Source organism: Camellia sinensis, chromosome 6 (assembly GCF_055761805.1).
Source record: "Camellia sinensis isolate YWXY chromosome 6, ASM5576180v1, whole genome shotgun sequence".
In the NCBI taxonomy this organism is placed as follows: domain Eukaryota; kingdom Viridiplantae; phylum Streptophyta; class Magnoliopsida; order Ericales; family Theaceae; genus Camellia; species Camellia sinensis.
In genome coordinates, this window is record NC_138966.1 from 153,526,369 (window position 1) to 153,547,137 (window position 20,769).

At 36.4% G+C, this 20,769-nt stretch overlaps 2 pseudogenes across 1 annotated transcript; both read left to right on the plus strand.

The window, feature by feature from the left end:
• Positions 1 to 24: 24 nt before the first annotated feature.
• On the plus strand, positions 25 to 11,620 carry LOC145792541 (crocetin glucosyltransferase, chloroplastic-like; annotated as a pseudogene).
• Positions 11,621 to 15,962: 4,342 nt separating this feature from the next.
• LOC114310823 (crocetin glucosyltransferase, chloroplastic pseudogene) lies at positions 15,963 to 17,634 on the plus strand (annotated as a pseudogene). The gene has a single exon (XR_014333366.1). The product of XR_014333366.1 is annotated as a crocetin glucosyltransferase, chloroplastic pseudogene (transcript).
• Positions 17,635 to 20,769: the final 3,135 nt, after the last annotated feature.

The following is a 20,769-nucleotide window of genomic DNA, read 5'->3' on the forward strand; positions in this document are numbered from 1 at the left end:
ACAAGTAGGATATATGATCCTGTAATGGGGACAAAAGGGGAAATTGAATGTAACAAAACAGGAGTGTCATCTAATTGGGCTATATGTATGCAACAAAAATAAGAAATTCGAACTTATCAAGCAAACATTAATATAAAGCTGTGACTGAAACCTTTTGGAAAAAAAAAAAAAAAAATTCAAGCAATTAATCTTCAAATTGAAACGTAAAATTAAATTTGGAGTTCTAAAAAAAATTATATTTGATCGTCTGCACTGACTTATTAACTAAATATTCTACACAATATTATATGAGTGGAGGTTCGGTGTGATTTGAAAGTTCCACCTCCATATGAATGTGGTGTAGAATATTTGATAATTTTTTTGGTATATACTCCTTTTTGTTTAGTTAAAAAATGTTCAAAATATTTCTCATTTTTTTTTTTTTTTGGGTTGTTTCCTTGAATGTATTAAGGAAGCTTTTTTGATAAATCGTCTTTTTAAGAGTTTTATTCCATCTAGCTTATATTCTTTTTAACTATTTTATTAGGTCCTCTTTAAGGTAAGAAGACCAAAACACTCTAAATCTCTCCTTCCCCCATTAATGTTGATATTTAATGTTGATTTTCATTATATCTTCCCTCCAAAAAAATGCATTAACTACACGTCACTATTTAATTTTGATATATATTACACAAAAAAATAAAACATGGTTCTTTATTAATGACGTGAATGTGAATGTTCACATCAAATGACATTGTGATAAAGGTGATGTTACGGTTCACATTAGCATTGCATCAAATTACACAACCACAAGTCTTAACTTGAAATGATTTTTTTGTCATTGCGTTGTCAATTACATAATGTGAATATTCATACTACAACATATGAATGTGAACGTTCATGCTACTATATTAGATGAGAGAGAATGTTCACATCACTACATGTTATGAATAAGAATGTATTGTCAATTAAAAATATAATGAACGTTATTTTTAATGTGTTGTTAATTAAAAATAAGAAGGTTCACATGTTATGAATATTTACATCACTACATTAGATGATAGAGAATTTTTCAGAAAGATGTTGTGAACATTTACATCAGATGAGAGATAATGTTCACATTATTTTTAATATGTTGTCAATTCAAAATATATTCGCATTATATAATAATATAAAATAATGACATCAATGTTATTTAATTTGTGTATTAAATTGCCTATGCCTCGGTCCATTCCCTTTTCTCTCCTCTTCCAATATTAAATATGAACATTAAGGCCTTGTTTGGCAAGTGTCCCTTTTATTCAAAAAATCAAAAAGTTACTAAAAAAATCAAAAAGTCAACAACCTATACCAAAAAGTCAAAGATTCTCTTTTCTCTCTACTTTTTGCACATTTTTTTGCAAAAAGCCAAAAAATCATCCCAAATATACTAATTTTTCTTACATCACATTTTAGCCAAAAAATTTAAAAGTTACTAAAAAATCATGTTCCCAAACGAGACCTAAATATCAATATTAAGAATAATACTAGGAATCATGAAAATAATCATGAAATGCATCATGAAATTTTTTTATCCTTTGATTAGTGTAAATCAAGAAAAAAGACTTTATGAAATAAAACTATAAATATATGGAACTAAGCGGGTTACAATTTTTTTTCATGAATTTCTTAAATTAAAATACTTCTAAATAAAATTCATCAATAAAAATTCCATATATTAATGTTTGATGGTTGTTGTGGATGCGGGGCACGTTGGTATTAGAATTGATTTTTTAATTTTTTACTAAAAAAAAATTGTATAGAAAGATAAACAAAATAATGTGATAATTTAAAATGATTTTTTTTGGCTTGTGTGTTAAAATAGCTTGTCCAAACGGGGTTGGGTTTGACACCTAAAACAAATATACCAACTTTTATTAGGAAAAATATATATACCAGCATACTTTTTAAATTTAATAATGTATACTTAAAATGATTGATTAATAACTACATATATATATATATATATATATATATAATTTTTTTACCTTAAACACTTTAATAAATTATCATATCATTTGAGTCTAAAAAATATATTGAATTTTTACATTAAAATAACAAAATTTTTTCATTAATAATAGTCAAATAAACAAGACACTTGTATACTATAGTAATACACTGGCTTATTTTGGATATGACGTATTTTTGAATTTTTTTTTTGTTTATTACGGAAAAACATATAAAAAATAGAAAAGTAATAAGACTTAAATAAATCAATAAATCAATCAATTACTTATTTTATGCATATCAAAAATAGAGAAATTATTGGTTAGTCTTGAAATATTGTAACAGTTTTGTGATCGATAGAAATGATGAGACTTATAAATTTATATTAAGTAATTGGCACACAAAAAAAAATATAATGAATTGTTATATGTAAGAAAAATGACTACATGACACTCTTAAATCAATAATTTTTCAAGTATAATCAATCAATCAATCAATATAATCAATCAATAATTTTTTTCAAAAACAACCCATTCTCTGATAGACACTAGCACTTATACTCGGGACCGCCCTTTTCAAAATCAATTAATACTCTTCAACTGCCTCCGTTTTGAAAAATTATTAATTGGTACAATAGGACTTATGTGTTTATGTCTCTAATCAATCATAATTTTTTATATTTTTTAATTATATAACTTAAATTCATTAATCTTATTCTTTTCACCGATAACAATATATTAAAACACGATATAACGATAACCCAAAAGTAACCAACAACTTCTCATCAATTAAACATATTATTGTTGATAACAACTTAACCAAATTGCACTTTCAAATTTTAAATACAATTTTTTTATCAACAATGCTAGAGGACCACAATTTTTGTGGCCACAATGGCTCAAAACTATCAAAACGACGTCGTTTTGGCATGTTTTGCACCCAAAACGACGTCGTTTTGACAGTTTTAAGCCATTGTGTCTACAAAAATTGTGGCCCTCAAACATTTTCCTTTTTTTATATAAAAAAAGACCCAAACAAACGTCATCCCACACATCATTACACATGCCCTATTTGGGAAGAAAGTTAAAAATAAAAAATCAACTTTTAATTCATTTTGGATCACATCACTTCTCACATTTTTATACATATTTTTTTTATAAAAAAAAAAATCAAAAAATTAACTTTTAATCAATTTATCAAAACACTCCAAAGTTAAAACTAAAAATTATTTGGTATTCTTGGGGCTTGACATATTTTGCTCCTTATTACTCACAATTTACCATATCCCTTCATATTCCCAAACCATTCAAAGTAAAATTGTGAACCACACCTCCTTCACCATTCACAACCTTGTTTGGCATGAAGAAGTTTTGGGCTTTTTGGTTAAAGAGAAATGTTAGGGATCATGAAATTTTTTTTATGAAAATGATCATGAAAAATTTGTGACCCTTAGATTATCTTGATTAGTGTGTGGTGCTTTATTCAAAGTGTAATCCAAATGTCACAAATCTTTCATGATCATTTTTATGAAAGACTTTTCATGATACCTAGCATTGCTGTTGGCTAAAATAGAAATAAAAGGACAAAATATGCTAAAAAGCTAATAAGACAAAATGACACATCTAAACCATAATCATTTTATTTTTTCTCTCACAAAAAAAAAATCAAAAAGGCCATCCCAAACGAGATTTTTTAACCCTAAACTAAAATAGCCAAAAAGTTAAGAAACCAATCCACATCCTAAATTAACCATTAGGGTACCACCTAGTGGTGTCCCAAGATTGATCAATAACTTCCCATCTCAACCCATATATACGTTCTTCTTCACTCAACAGAACTTTATACATAAATTTCTTCAATCCAAATGAACATTTTCTTATTCAATTGATTACCCATCATGGTGCGTATTCACATAGGATTGTTTTGGAAAGATAGTTAAAAGTTAATTTTTTAACTTTTTTTTATTTTTTATTTTTTTGAAAAAACGTATAAAAAGTGTGAGAGATGATGTGATCTAAAATAAGTGAAAAGATGATTTTGGCTACTAACCCACTTTCCAAAAAAGCCTATAGTCCTCGTTTCTTTTCCAACTCAAGGAGCCTTAAATCCAGCAATCCAATTGGCCAAGAACCTCATAAGAATTATGGGCGAGCATGGTCTGGATTGAGGTAAAATCATGACCAATCTGTTATCTACAGTTTTTGAAAAATTGGAACCAATCCAATCCGTTTAAATCATGGAACTAATCTGAATCAATCTATTTAAACACGGATTTGATCGATTTAGGACCACAGATTCATATAATTAAATAACAAAAAAAATGTAGAACATTTTAATTTCATAAAAACAAAAACATAGCATCATATTAGTTCCATAATAGCAACATGTCTTTCCATAATAGCGACAGATTGTTCTAGAATTTAAACAATCATAAGAAAACTAGTTCCACTATAAGTATTTAGACCATTACAAATTAAAACTAAAAACTAACAAACAAAAGCAATAAAAGAAGATACTATGCGGGATAGTGTATAATATAAATATAGGTTATTTGTATACGGTTTGGATCAGTTCCAATCCGGAATCGTGGGGTTCAATCCCGAACCGATCTATGGACTATGGATTTTTAATTTTTCAAACTGGAACCGAACCATAAATTCAAAAAATCAATCCAAACCTATCAGATTGAACTAGACCGGATCGGATTACAGATTTTACGGATTTCTTTCTCAACCCTAACAAGAATGGGTGTCAAGGTCACCACACTCTCAAGTGTCTTTGCCCATAATCGCATGACAAAAGCTTTTTCTCAAACCCTAGCTGGCCTAAACTTCGTTTCCTTCTCCGATGGCTACGAAGATGGATTCAAGTTGAGTGATAATCATGAACACTTCAGGTCTGAGAACAAGTGTCATGGCTCCAAAGCCCTCTCAGAACTCATCAAGGCCAACTCTGTGGAAGGCTTCCTTATAACAGGTGTGGTCTATGCAATGCTCCTTCCATAGGTAACTGAAGTTGCTTATGAATTCAACCTTCCCTCCGCGCCTCTTTGGGTTCAACCTGCCACTATTTTCGCTCTGTATTTCTATTATTTTAATGGCTATGGTGATTTGGTTAAGAAAATTGGCGATCACCCTTCATGTGCTATTGAATTACCCGAATTGGGAAAGCTCACTAGTCATGATGTTCCCATATTCATGCTTCCTTATAATACATTTAGTGTTGGATTACCGGCATTAAAAGAACAGCTAGATGCACTTGATACAAAAGTTAAAAATACTAGTCAACACTTTTGATGAATTAGAATCCAAGGCATTAAGGGTTATTGGGAAGCACAACCTGATTGCAATAGGTCCGCTGGTTCCATCAGCATTTTTAGATTGAGAAGATCCGTCTGATAATGCTTTTGGGGGCTCCTATTACAAAAATCAAGGGATTATGTGGAGTGCTTGGATTTGAAGCTCCAATCATTAGTCGTGTACATTTCGTTCGAAAGCTTCTTTAATTTGCCATTGCAAGAAATGGAAGAGATTGCACGTCGGTTACTGGAAAGCAATTAGCCATTCTTGTGGATGTTAAGAGCTTTAGTAGATGGTGAGAAACAAGAAGACAAACTAAGTTGCAAAGAAAAATTGGAAAAACAAGGTTTGATAGAGCCATGGTGTTCCCAAGTGGAGGTTTTTTCACACCCTTCTGTGGGATGTTTCGTGACTCATTGTGGTTGGAATTTTACATTAGAGAGTCTAGTTTTGGGCATTCCAGTTGTGTGTTTACCGTAATTTACAGACCAACCAACAAATTGGAAGCTTTTACAAGATGAATTCAAGACTGGGGTAAGGGCAATGAAGTGTTAGGATCAAGACACTCCAGAAATCAATCACACATAGAAAGAAGAAAAGATATTTATGTGGTTCGGCAATTGCCTACGTCCACGGGACAAATATCCACTATAGAATTTTTTCCAGAGGGAGTTACAACTCACACACCTCACACACACTCTCTCTCTATAGCACTCTCACCTCACAGATACATATACTTTGTGTTGCCTTCTTTTCTGTGTTGTTCTTCTCTTCCTGTCAGCCTCTATTTATACATAAAAAAGAGGGAACAAAGTCAAGTGAAAGGAGTTATTGGGTTGGCTTCACCTGCAATCGCTCTTCTATTTCTTGACTTGGAGACTCAACCTCCAACCTCCAACTACTCCATGTGGGCTGGAGTTAACAATTCTCCTCCTCTATGCCTATATGGATAACTGACTTCTTACTTGAAATCCATCCCGATTAGATTCTTGCAAACTTCCAGTTTGTCTCTGGTGACAACCTTGGTCATCATGTCAGAAGGATTCTTGTCCGTGTGAATTTTCACTAGCTTCATCAACTGCGTTTCCGTCACTTCTCGTATCCAATGATACCGGACATCAGTGTGCTTTGTGCGAGAATGGTACACGAAATTCTTGCTCAGATCAATTGCACTCTGACTAGCACAGTGTACCTTGTACTCTTCCTACTGTAGACCCAATTCTTGGAGAAACTGCTTTAACCATAACATTTCCTTTCCAGTATCTGCGGCAGCAATGTACTCAGTCTCTATTGTAGATGAAGCAACACACTTTTGTAGTTTGGATTGCCATGAAATAGCTCTCCCTGCAAAAGTGAATAGAAATCCTGATGTAGCCTTTCTACCATCAAGATCTCCCGCGCATATCGGCATCTGTAAAACCCTCCAAAATTGGTTTAGCTCCCCCAAAGAATCCATCTTTGAAGTTCCCTTCAAGTACCGAAGAATCCATTTGACTACCTCCCAATGCTCCTTTCCTGGATTGGTGGGGAATCTGCTCACAACGCCAACTGTGGGAGCTATATCCAGCCAGGTACACACCATTCCATACATCAAACTTCTTGCTGTAGAAGAATAAGGGATTGTCTTCATTTCTTTCCTTTTAGAGTTAGTCGTGGGACACGAACGCTTTGTCACCTTGAAATGGTTGGCCAGTGGTGTGCTGACTGGCTTGGTATCTTTCATGTTGAACATTTCAATCACTCGTTCAACATATTTCTCCTGTAACAGCCATATCTTCTTGGCTTTCCTGTCACGAACAATCTTTATGCCCAAAATCTACTGTGCTGGGCCTAAATTCTTTATGTCAAAATACTGCGACAAGTCCTTTTTCAACTTGTTGATCATAGCAATATCTTGTCCGATGATCAGCATATCATCAACATATAATAGTAGGATGATGAAATTTCCATCCAAAAATCTTTGGAAATATACATACTAGTCTGCTACTGTTCTTGTGTACTCGTGATCTACTATGAATGAATCAAATTTCTTATACCACTGTCTCGGTGCCTACTTCAGGCTGTAGAGACTCTTCTTCAGTTTGCATATTAGATTCTATTTCCCTTTGCCTTCAAATCCTTCTGGTTGCTCCATATAGATCTCTTTCTCCAAATCACCATGGAGAAAGACAGTCTTGACGTCTATCTGTTCTACCTCCAGATTCAAGCAAGCTGCTAATCCCAGAGCTACTCGAATGGAAGTCATTTTCACAATTAGGGAGAAGATCTCATCAAAATCAATTCCTTTCTTCTGCCCAAAACCTTTGACCACCAAGCGAGCTTTATGCTGTAGTATTTTACCGTTGCCATCTTTCTTCAATTTGTACACCCATTTGTTTTTCAAGGCTCTCCTACCTTTTGGAAATGGAATAAGCTCATAAGTGTGGTTCTTCTGCAAAGAACTCATCTCTTCCTTCATGGTTTGCATCCAACAGTCTTTCTCTGTATGACTCTTTGCTTCCGAAAAACTCTCGGCCTCCTCATCATCAGTAATCAAAATATACTGAGAAGTGAAATATTTGGTTGATGGCACGATAGCTCTTTCAAATCTCCGCATTTGAGGCCTAGTTGCCCCTGGTTGAGGGGGTTACTCCCCCCGCTCAACACTTTCTTCATCTGGGTCTTCATTTCTTTCTTCCTGATTCTTAATTTCTGGCATAGCATCCCGCAACTCTGGAACTTTTTGTTGCACGTCATTACATCTTGCATTTTGTGATGGCTCGGGAGATGGAAACAAGTCTGGAGTGACGACATCTCTAGACTTTGCAGACTTCTCAAAATCTGCTACTGTCTGGTCTTCATGGAACACAACATCTCTGCTCCTGAACATCTTCTTGTTCATTGGGTCCCACAACTTGTACCCAAATGCTACATCTGAATAGCCCACAAATATGCATAGAGTGGACTTGTTATCAAGCTTCTGTCTGTTTTCCTTGGAGATGTGTGCGAACGCCTTACACTTGAAGACTCTCAAGTAAGAATATGATACCTTTCTTCTGGACCAAACTTCCTTAGGTATCACAAAATTCAACAGGACTGAAAATGACCTGCTGATGAGAGAACAGGCTGTACGGGCGGCTTCAGCCCAGAATAACTTTGGCAACTTTGCCATTCTGAGCATACATCTAACTCTTTCAATAATAGTGCGGTTCATTTTTTCTGCCACACTATTGTGTTATGGGGTACCGGGAACTGTTGTCCCGTGTTGGATACCTCTGCTAGCACAACATGCTTCAAAAGTATTGAAAGTGTATTTGCCACCATTATCTGTGCGATGACACTTCAACTTTTTTCCGATCTCTCTTTCCACCATTGCATAGAACTCCTGAAAGTGCTAGAATACCTCATCCTTCGTCTTCAAGAAATACATCCACAACTTCCTTGATGCATCATCAATGAAGGTCATAAAATACTTGCGACCGCTAAGTGACTCCATTTTGATTGAGCCACAAACATCTGAGTATACCATACTAAGTACTTTTGTTTTCCTCTTGCTCATTGAACTGAATGATACTCGATGCCACTTGCCATAAAGGCAATGATCACATGGCTTCAGGGTACTCCCTTTGGATAAGGGTGTCTTGGATTGCTTTGCTAATAGATATAATCCCTTCTCACTCATGTGAGCCAGTCTTCTGTGTCATAAGTCTGGTGACTCCTTGTCTTCTGTTGCATTAAGACTTTCCAGATAGATCATTATTTGAGTCTTGTACAGTGTTAAAGACATCTCTCATCTGGCGATTGTCAAAGCTCCTCCTGTCAGCTTCCAACGGCCATTTCCGAATGTACTTGTATAGCCCTGTCGGTCCAGGGCACTTCCAGAGATAAGATTGAGGCACAAATCTGGAACATGCCTTACATCTTTGAGAACCAACTTGTGTCCAACATTAGTCAGAATACTAATGTCTCCAATGCCCACAATCTTTGAATAGCTAGAATTCTCCATTTGAATAGTGCCAAAGTCTTAAGCGTTGTACGAGCTAAAGAGTTCTTTATGGGAAGTGGCATGATAAGATGCAGCTGTATCTATCACCCACTTTGTATAGTTATGGTCAGCCATGTGAAGACAATCTTCCTCTTCACCAACTGCAAGAAGTATTTCATCAATTGTTGTGGCTGCCGTGTTCTCATCTCCCTTTAACTTACTGCTTTGGCCTTTATCTTTCCGGCTTGGGCAGTTCCTCTTTATGTGACCCTCCTGGCCACAGTGAAAGCAAGTGAAGCTAGGGTTACCTTGACTTTTACTGTCTCTAGATTTACTCCTATTGTTCCATCTGCCTCTGCTCTTGTTTCTTCCTCTGCTTCTGCCTTTACCTCTGTCTCTGCCTCCATCTTCTGTGACAAGAGCATGGGACTGATTACCTCCCATGTCTTTCCTCTTTGTCTTTTCATTGTACATGGTGTCTGTGACCATGCTCATGGTCAGTTTCTCCTCTGGTATAGAGTTACTGAGAGAAACCACCAACGTCTCACAGCTATCCGGTAAAGAGCTGAGCAGTAATACCGCTTGCATTTCATCGTCCAAGGGCATCTTGACGGTTGCAAATTGATTCACCAGATTCTTGAATTCACTGGTGTGCTTGGTGACAGACACACCATTCTTCAACTTCAGATTCACAAGCCTTCTCATTACCAAGGCTTTGTTTCGGACGATCGTTGACTGGTACATTCCTTCTAACATTGTCCAGATGACATATGCATCTGTCTCCTAAGCGACGTGGTGGAACACACTGTGGTCTATCCATTGTCTGATACAACTGACAGTCTTCTGGTTCATTTTTATCCAGTCTTCATCCTTAACTTCTTCCAGTTTAACCCCTTTTTGAGCAATAGGGTCAAACAAGTGTTTATAATATTGGATGTCTTCCATCCGCAACTTCTAGATTGCATAATTAGAAGGATTCAACTTGATCATGGATCTCGAAGTTAAAGTAGATTCTTCCATCGTCTTCTTGCTTTTTACAGAAATTCTAAATCAAAAATCTAACTGTACAAATTTCTCTGGAATGCTCCAAATAGTTGAAAACCACTATTGGAACGTCAAAATCGGATTTCAAATGGCTCAGATCAAGCCAAAACAATTTGGATAGTTTAGATCTACGAGTGTACCTTAGCTGCACAACACTAGATCACTCCTCCAACGTGTTGACTGGTCAACTGGGACAAGCTGACGTGGCAGACACGTGGTTTTCTAGTGACACGAGTATGCTGACATGGTGACACGTGCACGAGGTGACACGTGTATGATGACGTGTCAGACATGTGGCTGACGCGGCTCTGGCGTGGCGTTGACATGGCTCGTCTTCCACCTTTCGTGCATGTGAGGAGCGTGACTGCGTCTGGGCTGACACGCCGGCAAGGTTAACAGCGCGTGAAGCGCGTGCAAGAGACTGGGTTTCACGTACTTTGTGCAGGAGGTGCGTGAGGGCGCGTGGGGATGCTTCTAGGTCTCTTCTTTGAAGTTTTGGACTCCTCTTAGCAAGACCTTGCTCCTGGTGTGCTCGAAAGTGAATTTTGAGCAACTTGATTTCTGGCAGTTTCGAAAAATCGCACTCTGTTTTTCCAAAATGCGATTGACGAAGCTCTGATACTACTTGTTAGGATCAAGACACTCGATAAATCAAACACATAGAAAGGAGACAAGATATTTACGCGCTTTGGCAATTACCTACGTCCACGGGAGAGATATCCACTATAGAATTTTTCCTGGAGGGAGTTACTATTTGCACACCTCACTCTCTTTCTCTCTATAACACTCTTTCCTCACAGATACATATACTCTATGTTGCCTTCTTTTCTGTGTTGTTCTTCTCTTTCTCTCAGCCTCTATTTATACATAAAAGAGAGGAAACAAAGTCAAGTGAATAGAGTTATTGGGTTGGCTTCACCTGCTATCTCCCTCCTACTTCTTGACTTGGAGACTCAACCTCCAACCTCCAACCTCCAACCTCCAACTACTCCATGTGGGTTGGAGTCAACACGAAGAATGATGAAGGAATAGTTGAAGGTGATGTGATCAAGAGGTGCATTGAGTTGGTTATGGGAGATGTAGAGATTGGGGAAGAAATGAGGAAAAATGCAAAAAAATGGAAGTATTTGGCAAAGGAAGCTGCCTGCGAGAGGGAAGGTGGATCATCTGACAAGAATCTTAGGACTTTTGTGGACGAGATTGAAGGTGGGTTTTAATTGGATTAACATTTTCATCTTAACAGTTGTATTGTGTGTGTAAGATTTCTTCATGTGTATTTCTATATGTATCACTTTTTTTTTAAAAGGTTTTACAGTGCATTCAATAAAATTATTTGCATTGTCTTCTTTGTTTTTTTCCTTCTTAATTTTCCCATTTTTATGTTTCCCCCCTCGTTTTGATTAACTTCTATAGGTTTGGTATTAGTGACTCAATTGGTGGGGGACTGATGGGGTTTCTCCAAGTTTCAACTGTGTCACTTTTTGTTGGTTGCATGGATTTGAAAGAGTCAACTAAACCAACAATTTTTTAGCATTGATAGCGCATGACTTTCAAATTCTCGAATTTAAGGAACTCATACGAGATAGATAGCAGAAAAGTTTAGTGAATTAGTAACCAAAAATAAAGAATATGAAAAACAAGCAGTGTATATGATCCTGTAATGGGGACAAGAGGGGAAATTGAATATAACAAAATAGGAGTATCATCTAATTGGGCTATATGTATGCAAGAAAAATAAGAAATTCAAACTTATCAAGCAAACAATAGAAAGTTGTGACTGAAACATTTTGGAAAAGAAAAATAAATTCAAGCAATTCAACTAGTGAATCTTCAGATTGAAACGTAAAATCCAGTTCAGAGTTTTAAAAAAACTTGTATTTGATCTTTTGTGCTGATTTATAAACCAAATATTCCACACAATATTGCATGAGTGGGGTCTCATGTGATTTGGGTTCTACGCCTATATGAATATTGTGTAGAATATTTGATAATTTTTTTTGATATATATATATATATTTTTGTTTAGTAAAAAATGTTTAAAATATTTCTTTGAATTTTTATTTTTTATTTTTTATATTTAGTTGTTTCCTTAAATGTATTAATATTTGATGGTTGCGGTGGTTGTGGGCACGCTGGTATGGTTTTGGAATTGATTTTTTTATGAAAAATTGGATCGAAAGATAAAGAAAGCAATGTGATAATTTGGAATTATATTTTGACTTGTATGTTAAAATAGAGTATCCAAACAGGGTTGGGTTTGACATCTAAAAAAATATACCAAAAAAGATATCAGCAGTGCTGCATACCCCCAGTGGGGGTCGCACCCCCAGTGAGGTGTCGCGCCCCCACTGGTTGAAACTTAAAAAAAAAAAAAAAAAAAGAAAACAGTTTTTTTTGGGGCCAATAATGGAGTGCCACCTCACTGGGGGTCGACCCCCAGTGGGTGTATGAGGCATTTTTCAAAAGATATATATATATATATATATATATATGTATATTTTTTAAGATGATTGATTAATGATTATATATATAGAAAAAAAAAATTATTTTAAATACTCTAACAAATTATCACAACATTAGGGCTGAATTTGGAAACTTGACTAAAAGTCGAAAATCAGCTTTTAACCTATTTTGGGTCATATCATTATTTTACTTTTTTATATATTTTTTTTAAAAAAAAAAGTCAAAAAAAATTAAAATATCAACTTTTAACTAACTTCTCAAAACAATCTTAAAGTTTAAAAAATATATTAAAATTTTAATTAAAATAACATAATTTTTTTATTAATAATATTCAAATATATTATTAACTAACTTCTCAAGAAATCAACTTTTAACTAACTTTTCAAAACAATCTTAAAGTTTAAAAAATATATTAAAATAACATAATTTTTTTATTAATAATATTCAAATATACAAGACACTTGTATATACATTGACTTGTTTTGAATATGATGTATTTTTGATTTTTTTTTATTTATTATGAAAAATCATATAAAAAATAGAAAAGTGTTTTGATTCAAACAAGTTAATAAGCCAATTAATTACTTATTTTATGCATACCAAAAACAGAGAACTCATTAGTTGGTTTTGAAATATTGGCATGCGGTGCTTTAACAGTATTAAAATTGATAAAAAAAAAATAAGACTCACAAATTTATGTTAAGTAATTATAAAATATAAGAAAATATAATGAGTTATAATTTATGAGAGGAATAATTAAGTCACACCCTACACCAACCAATAATTTTTTCCACAAACAACCCATTCTCTGACACACGATAGTAACGTCCATATTCAGGACTGCACCTGTCAAAGTCAATTTAATAGTCTCCAACTGCCTCAGTTTTGAAAAAGAGTTATGCTAGGGTGCCAAATAAATTATTAAATTTTCTATCAAATTTCTATACACATTAATTTGTATAAATTCTACGTCTATATGAGAGGTTTGATAAAAAATTTGATAATTTATTTAGGGTCCATTACATTTTTTCCATCCAAATATGACACTAGTAACGCTCATATTCCGTACTGCACCTTTGAAAATCAACTGAATACTCTTCGAACAACGTGCAGTTGCCTCTGTTTTTTAGCATAGGCAACGTTTTTTTAATAGCAGAATGTGTTCATTCATCCAAATAGTCAGAGCAATATTGACGTTTATCCAACAACTCTACCGAATTGCACTCTGAATTTTCTAATACAATTAAAAAAAAAAACACTTACGGTGTGTTTGATAACGTTTACGTTTTTAATTTATATTTATAAAAATTCTATAAATTAATTTTTATTTATTTTTTATTTATTTTTAAAAAAACATAAACTACAAACGCGTTTGGTAATTGACAAAATATTTTAAAAAAATTTAAAATATAAAAAGAGTAAGAAATGACAAGTGACGACGGAAGACGGTGGTAGAAAGTGGTGACGGTGGGTGGTGGCCGGTAGGTGGTGGTGGTGGTGGGTGGGTGGGTGACGGTGGCGGGTGGTAGCGAGTGGGTGGTGGTGGTGGTGGTGGTGGTGGCGGCGGGAGGTTGGTGGTGGTGGTGGCAGGTGGGTGGCAGATGGCGGATGGCGGGTGGTGGGGGGTAGTAGCGGGTGGTGGGGGGTAGTAGCGGGTGGGTGGTGGTGGTGGTGGGTGGGTGGGTGACGGTGGCGGGTGGTGGGTGGTAACGAGTGGGTGGTGGTGGTGGTGGTGACGACGGGTGGTTGGTGGTGGTGGCAAGTGGGTGGCGGGTGGTAGCGAGTGGGTGGTGGTGGTGGTGGTGGCAGCGGAAGGTTGGTAGTGGTGGTGGCAGGTGGGTGGCGGATGGCGGATGGTGGGGGGTGGTAGCGGATGGGTGGTAGTGGTGGTGGGTGGGTGGGTGACGATGGCGGGTGGTGGGTGGTAGCGGGTGGGTGGTGGTGGTGGTGGTGACGGGTGGTTGGTGGTGGTGGCAAGTGGGTGACGGGTAGGTGGCGGGTGGTGGTGGTGGGTGGGTGGATGACGATGGCGGGTGGCGGGTGGTGGGTGGTAGCGAGTGGGTGGTGATGGTGGTGGTGGCGGGTGGTAGTGGCAGGTGGGTGACGGATGGCGGGTGGGTGGTGGTGGTGGGTGGGTGGGTGACGATGGTGGGTGGTATCGAGTGGGTGGTGGTGGTAGTTGGTGGTGGTGGTGGTAGGTGGGTGGCGGATTGCGGGTGGTGACGGGTGGGTGGTGGGTGGGTGGGTGATGGTGGCAGGTGGTAGGTGGTAGCAAGTGGGTGGTTGTGGCGGTAGTGGTGGTGGGTGGTGGTGGTAAGTGGGTGCCAGATGGTGGGTGGCGGGCGGGTGGGTGGGTGACGGTGGCGGGTGGTGGTTGGTAGCGAGTGGGTAGTGATGGTGGTGGTGGCAGGTAGTGGTGGCAGGTGGGTGGCGGATGGCGGGTGGGTGGTGGTGGTGGGTAGGTGGGTGACGGTGGTGGGTGGTAGCGAGTGGGTGGTTGGTGGTGGTGGCATGTGGGTGGCGGATGGCGGATGGCGGATGGTGGTGGGTGGGTGGGTGGGTGACGGTGGCAGGTGGTAGGTGGTAGCAAGTGGGTGGTTGTGGCGGTGGTAGTGGCAGGTGGTGGGTGGTGGTGGCAAGTGGGTGGCGGATGGCGAGTGGCGGGTGGTGGCGGTGGTGGCGATGGTGGGTGGGTGGGTGACGGTGGCGGCTGGTAGGTGGTAGCGAGTGGGTGGTGGGTGGTGGTGGCAGGTGAGTGGCGGGTAGGTGGCGGGTGATGGTGGTGGTGGTGGCGGCGGCGGCGAGGGGTGGGTGGTTGTGGCGAGTGGGTGGCAGGTGGGTGGTGGCGGGTGGTGGCTAGTGGTGATAAGTGGGTGGTGAGTGGTGGTGGCAGGTGGTGGTGGTGGGGGGTGGGTAGTGGGTGGTGATGCCGGAAGACGGTGGTGGAAAATGGTAGCGAGTGGTGGCTAGTGTTGGGTGATAAAAAAAAAAAAAAAACTCAAAACTCAAAACGGAAACACATTTTTTTGTGTTTTCATTTTTTGGCCAAATTTATAAACTGAGACCATTGATTTATAAATCAAAAATTTTACCAAATAAATTTTTATTTAAATTTTTTAAATTTTTATAAATATAAATAGAAAACTGAAAACGTAAGTTTTACCAAATCGCACCTTAACAAACGTCATACACAGTCTCAATCTAATCCACAAATATGATTTACTTCACTCAACAGAACAAAATACACACAAGTTTCATCAATCGAAACAAACAGACTCATTTTCTCATTCCATTGATTACCCAACATGGTGCATACTCACATAGTCCTCATTTCTGTTCCATTTCAAGGAATCATAAATCCAATATTCCAATTCGCCAAGAACCTCAAAAGAATGGGTGTCAAGGTCACCATACTCTCAAGTGTCTCTGCCCAAAATCGCATGGCAAAAGCCTCTTCTTCAACCCCAAATGGCCTAACCTTCGTTTCCTTCTCCGATGGCTACGATGATGGAGTCAAACTGAGTGATAATCTTGAACACTTCAGGTCCGAGAACAAGCTTCGTGGCTCCAAAGCCCTCTCAGAACTCATAAAGGCCAGGTCTGAGGAAGGCTTCCCTGTAACAGGTGTGGTCTATCCAATGCTCCTTCCATGGGCTGCCGAAGTGGCTCGTGAATTCAACCTTCCCTCGGCGCCTCTTTGGATTCAACCTGCCACTATTTTCGCTCTGTATTTCCATTATTTTAATGGCTATGGTGATTTGATTAAGAAAATTTGCGATGACCCTTCGTGTGCTATTGAATTACCCGGGTTGGGAAAGCTCACTAGTCGCGATCTTCCCACTTTCATGCTTCCTTCTAATACATTTAGTTTTGGGTTACCAGGATTTAAAGAGCAGCTAGATGCACTCGATGCAGAAGTTAACCCGAAAATACTAGTAAACACAATTGATGCATTGGAATCCAAGGCATTAAGGGCTATTGGGAAGCACAACTTGATTGCAATAGGTCCGCTAGTCCCATCAGCATTTTTAGATGGAAAAGATCCATCTGATAATGCTTTTGGGGGTGACCTATTACAAAAATCAAGGGATTATGTCGAGTGGTTGGATTCGAAGCCCCAATCATCAGTTGTGTACATTTCGTTTGGAAGCTTCTTTAATTTGCAATTGCAAGAAATGGAAGAGATTGCACGTGGGTTGCTGGAAAGCAATCGGCCATTCTTGTGGGTGTTACGAGTTTTGGCAGATGGTGAGAAACAAGAAGACATACTAAGTTGCAAGGAAAAATTGGAAAAACAAGGTTTGATAGTGCCATGGTGTTCTCAAGTGGAGGTTCTTTCACACCCTTCCGTGGGATGTTTCGTGACTCATTGTGGGTGGAATTCTACATTGGAGAGTTTGGTTTTGGGCATTCCGGTTGTGTGTTTACCGCAATTCACAGACCAACCAACAAATGCGAAGCTTTTAGAAGACGAATTCAAGACCGGGGTAAGGGCAATGAAGAATGATGAAGGAATAGTTGAAGGTGATGAGATCAAGAGGTGCATTGAATTGGTTACGGGAGATGGAGAGATTGGGGAAGAAATAAAGAAGAATGCTAAAAAATGGAAGTACTTGGCAAAGGAAGCTGTGAAGGAAGGTGGATCCTCTCACAAGAATCTTAGGACTTTTGTGGACGAGATTGAAGACGGTTTTTAGTTGGATTAAAATTTTCATCTTAACAGTTGTATTTGTGTGTAAGATTTCTTCATGTGTGGTTCTATATATATATATATATTTTTTTTTTTTTTCTTCTTGTTGTAAGGAAATAAAAATTAATGTGCTTCTATATTGTTATCACTTTTTTTCAAACGGTTTTATAGTGCATTCAATAAAATTATTTGCATAGCCTTCTCTGTTTTTTTTCCTTCTTAATTTTCCCATTTTTCTATTTTTGTTTTCATCGTTTTGATTAACTTCTATATGTTTGGTATGAGTGACTCAATTGGTGGGGGCTGATGTTGGTTTCTCCAGGTTTCAACCGCTCTACTTCTTTGTTGGTTGCATGGATTCAAATCAGAGTCAGCTAAACCAACAATTTTTTAGTATTTTCATATTTTGGAATTTGAGGAACTCATACGAAATAGATAGCAGAAAAGTTTAGTTAATTAGTAACGAAAAATAAAGAATATGAAACTCATTAAGAGGAATAACAAGCAGTATATATGATCCTGTAATGGGGACAAGAGGGGAAATATAACAAAATGGGAGTATCATCTAATTGGGCTATATGCGTGCAAGAAAAATAAGAAATTCAAACTGATAAAGCCAACATTAATAGAAAGTTTTGACTGAAACATTTTGGAAAAGAAAAATAAATTCAAGCAATTCAACCAGTGAATCATCATATTGAAACGTAAAATCAAGTTTGGAGTTTTGGAAAAAAACCTATAATTGATCATCTATGCTGACTTATTAACGAAATATTCTATATAATATTACATGAGTGGGAATCTCCTGTGATTTGGGTTCCACAGTCATACAGATGTTGCGTAGAATATTTAATAATTTTTTTGGTATACACTTTTTCTTGTTTAGTTTGAAATGTTTAAAATAAATAAATATATATATATATATATTTCATTGTTTCCGTGAATGTCTTAATGTTTGGATAATCAACTAATAAATCCTCATAGTTAAACTTAATTCCTATCAATTCCTACTAAAAATAAGTCTTACTAAAATCGTAACTAAAAATATTTTTTTTGTGGTAACTTTTTACATATGTCGCTAAAAATTGATAATTAGTAATTTTTTTGGATAAATTACACTTTGCACCCTTACATTTTGCACCAAATCTCACTTTGGTCTCTACACATGAAATTGTGATACTCAACCCCATACACTTTTGATCAAATACCACTTTGATCCCTCCGCATAAAATCGTGATAGTTAACCTCTGCACTTTTGGTCAAGTGTCAATTTGCCCCATCTGTTACTCCATTATTTAAATTTTTAACAGAATCTAGTCATATAATAGACATGTGACTATGAAATGAGGATAAGAGAGGAAAATCATTCTCATTTCCAACCAATATATATTTTGTCCCACGTGATAAGCATGTGAGAGACATATAATACAATATGTGTGTGTATGTGTGTGTGTTTCATATGCTGTAAATTAGGACAAAGAGGTAAGAAAGTCGAACTTTTGATATTAAAGAAATTGAAGAATTTGTTACTATGGAAAATAAAATTTCATTATTTCAATTTTTGGAAAACCCTAATTTATTTAATTAATCATTCACAATTTATGTTTTGTTTTAACTGAATACAATTAAAATTTGATGTAAATTTTATGACAAAATGTGTATAGACGGAAAATTTGAGTGATGTTTCTCTTTTGCCATCATTTTATAGTCATATGTTTGTCATATTACTGACTTCTGTTAAAGACTTATATGATGGAGTAACAAAAGGAAGACATTGACATTTGGCTAGAAGTATAGAGAGTTGATTGGCACGATTTCATGAGTGCATGGAGTTAATTGTCATGATTTCATGTGTAAGGACCAAAGCGGGATTTCACCAGAAGTGTATGGGGTTGACTGTTATAATTTCATGTGTAGAGACCATAGTGAGATTTGGTGCGAAGTGTAGGAGTGCAATGTGTAATTTACCTATTTTTTTGTCATAATTTTTATAAATTGTTACTAAAACTTACAATTAGTGACAATTTTTGTGACGAATGTTTTAAATTGTCACTGAAAGTTGAAAATTGGTAAAAAAAAAATTCTGACAAATGTTTTAAACTGTTGCTAAAATTTATAATTATTGACATTTTTTAAAACAAAATTTTCAAACTGTCATTGAAAATTAACAATTATTGACGATTTTTAATAGTGTTTGATGAAAATGTCATTAATTATTAAAAAACTTTTTAAACAATAAGTCTACTTATTAAGACTTATACATAAGTCCCCTTAATGTTTGATAGTTGTGATGGTTACTGGGCATGTTTATATGGTTTTAGAATTGATTTTTTAATTTTTTATGAAATCGTATAGAAAGATAAATAAAATAATGTGATAATTTGAAATAATTTTTTAACTCGTATGTTAAAATAACCAGTCCAAATGGGGTTGGGTTTGACACCGAAAAAGAATATATACCAACTTTTATTGGGAAAAATATATAAACAAGTATATTTTCTAAATTCAATTGTGTATGTAAGGTGATTGATTATTGATTAAAGATATAGAAAAAAAAAAATTACTTTAAATACTCTAACAAATTATCACATAATTAAGTTTAAAAAATATATTTAATTTTTACATTAAAATAACACAAATTTTTTTATTAATAATATTCAAATATACAAGACACTTGTATACTACAATATTACACTGGCTTTTTTTGGGATTAACTTATTTTTGAATTTTTTATTTATTACAAAAAGACATAAAAAATAGAAGGTGATGTGACCCAGATAAGTTAATAAGCCAATAAGTTATTTATTTCATGCATACCAAAAACAAAGAAGTTATTGGTTGGTCTTGGGATACCGCTGCATAGTGCCCAGCGGTATTGTGATTGGTGGAGACGGTAGAACTCACAAATTTATATTTGATGATTGGAAAACATAAGAGAATATGATGAATTGTGAGAGGAATAATTATATGATGCACCTAGACCAATCAATAATTTTTTCAAAAACAACCCATTCCTTTGAAAAATTATGTAGTGGTCTTGAGGCATTGCCACATGGTGCCCCAACTCAATATGATTAGTTGAAATTATGAAACCCAATACTTTTTGTGAAGTTAATAGGAAACAACTTGACAAGTGTCAAATGTCTAGTGGTGTGGAGCAATACTCCTAGACTACTCAACAGAGTAATGCTAGAGGTCTCAAATGTTTTACCAAATGTCTCACATGGGTGTGAGACCCACACCATGTGGGTTCCATGTGGGCCCCAGACCCATGTGAGACATTTGGTAAAACATTTGATAAAACATTTGGGGCCTCTAGCATTTTTCCTACTCAATAACCTCTC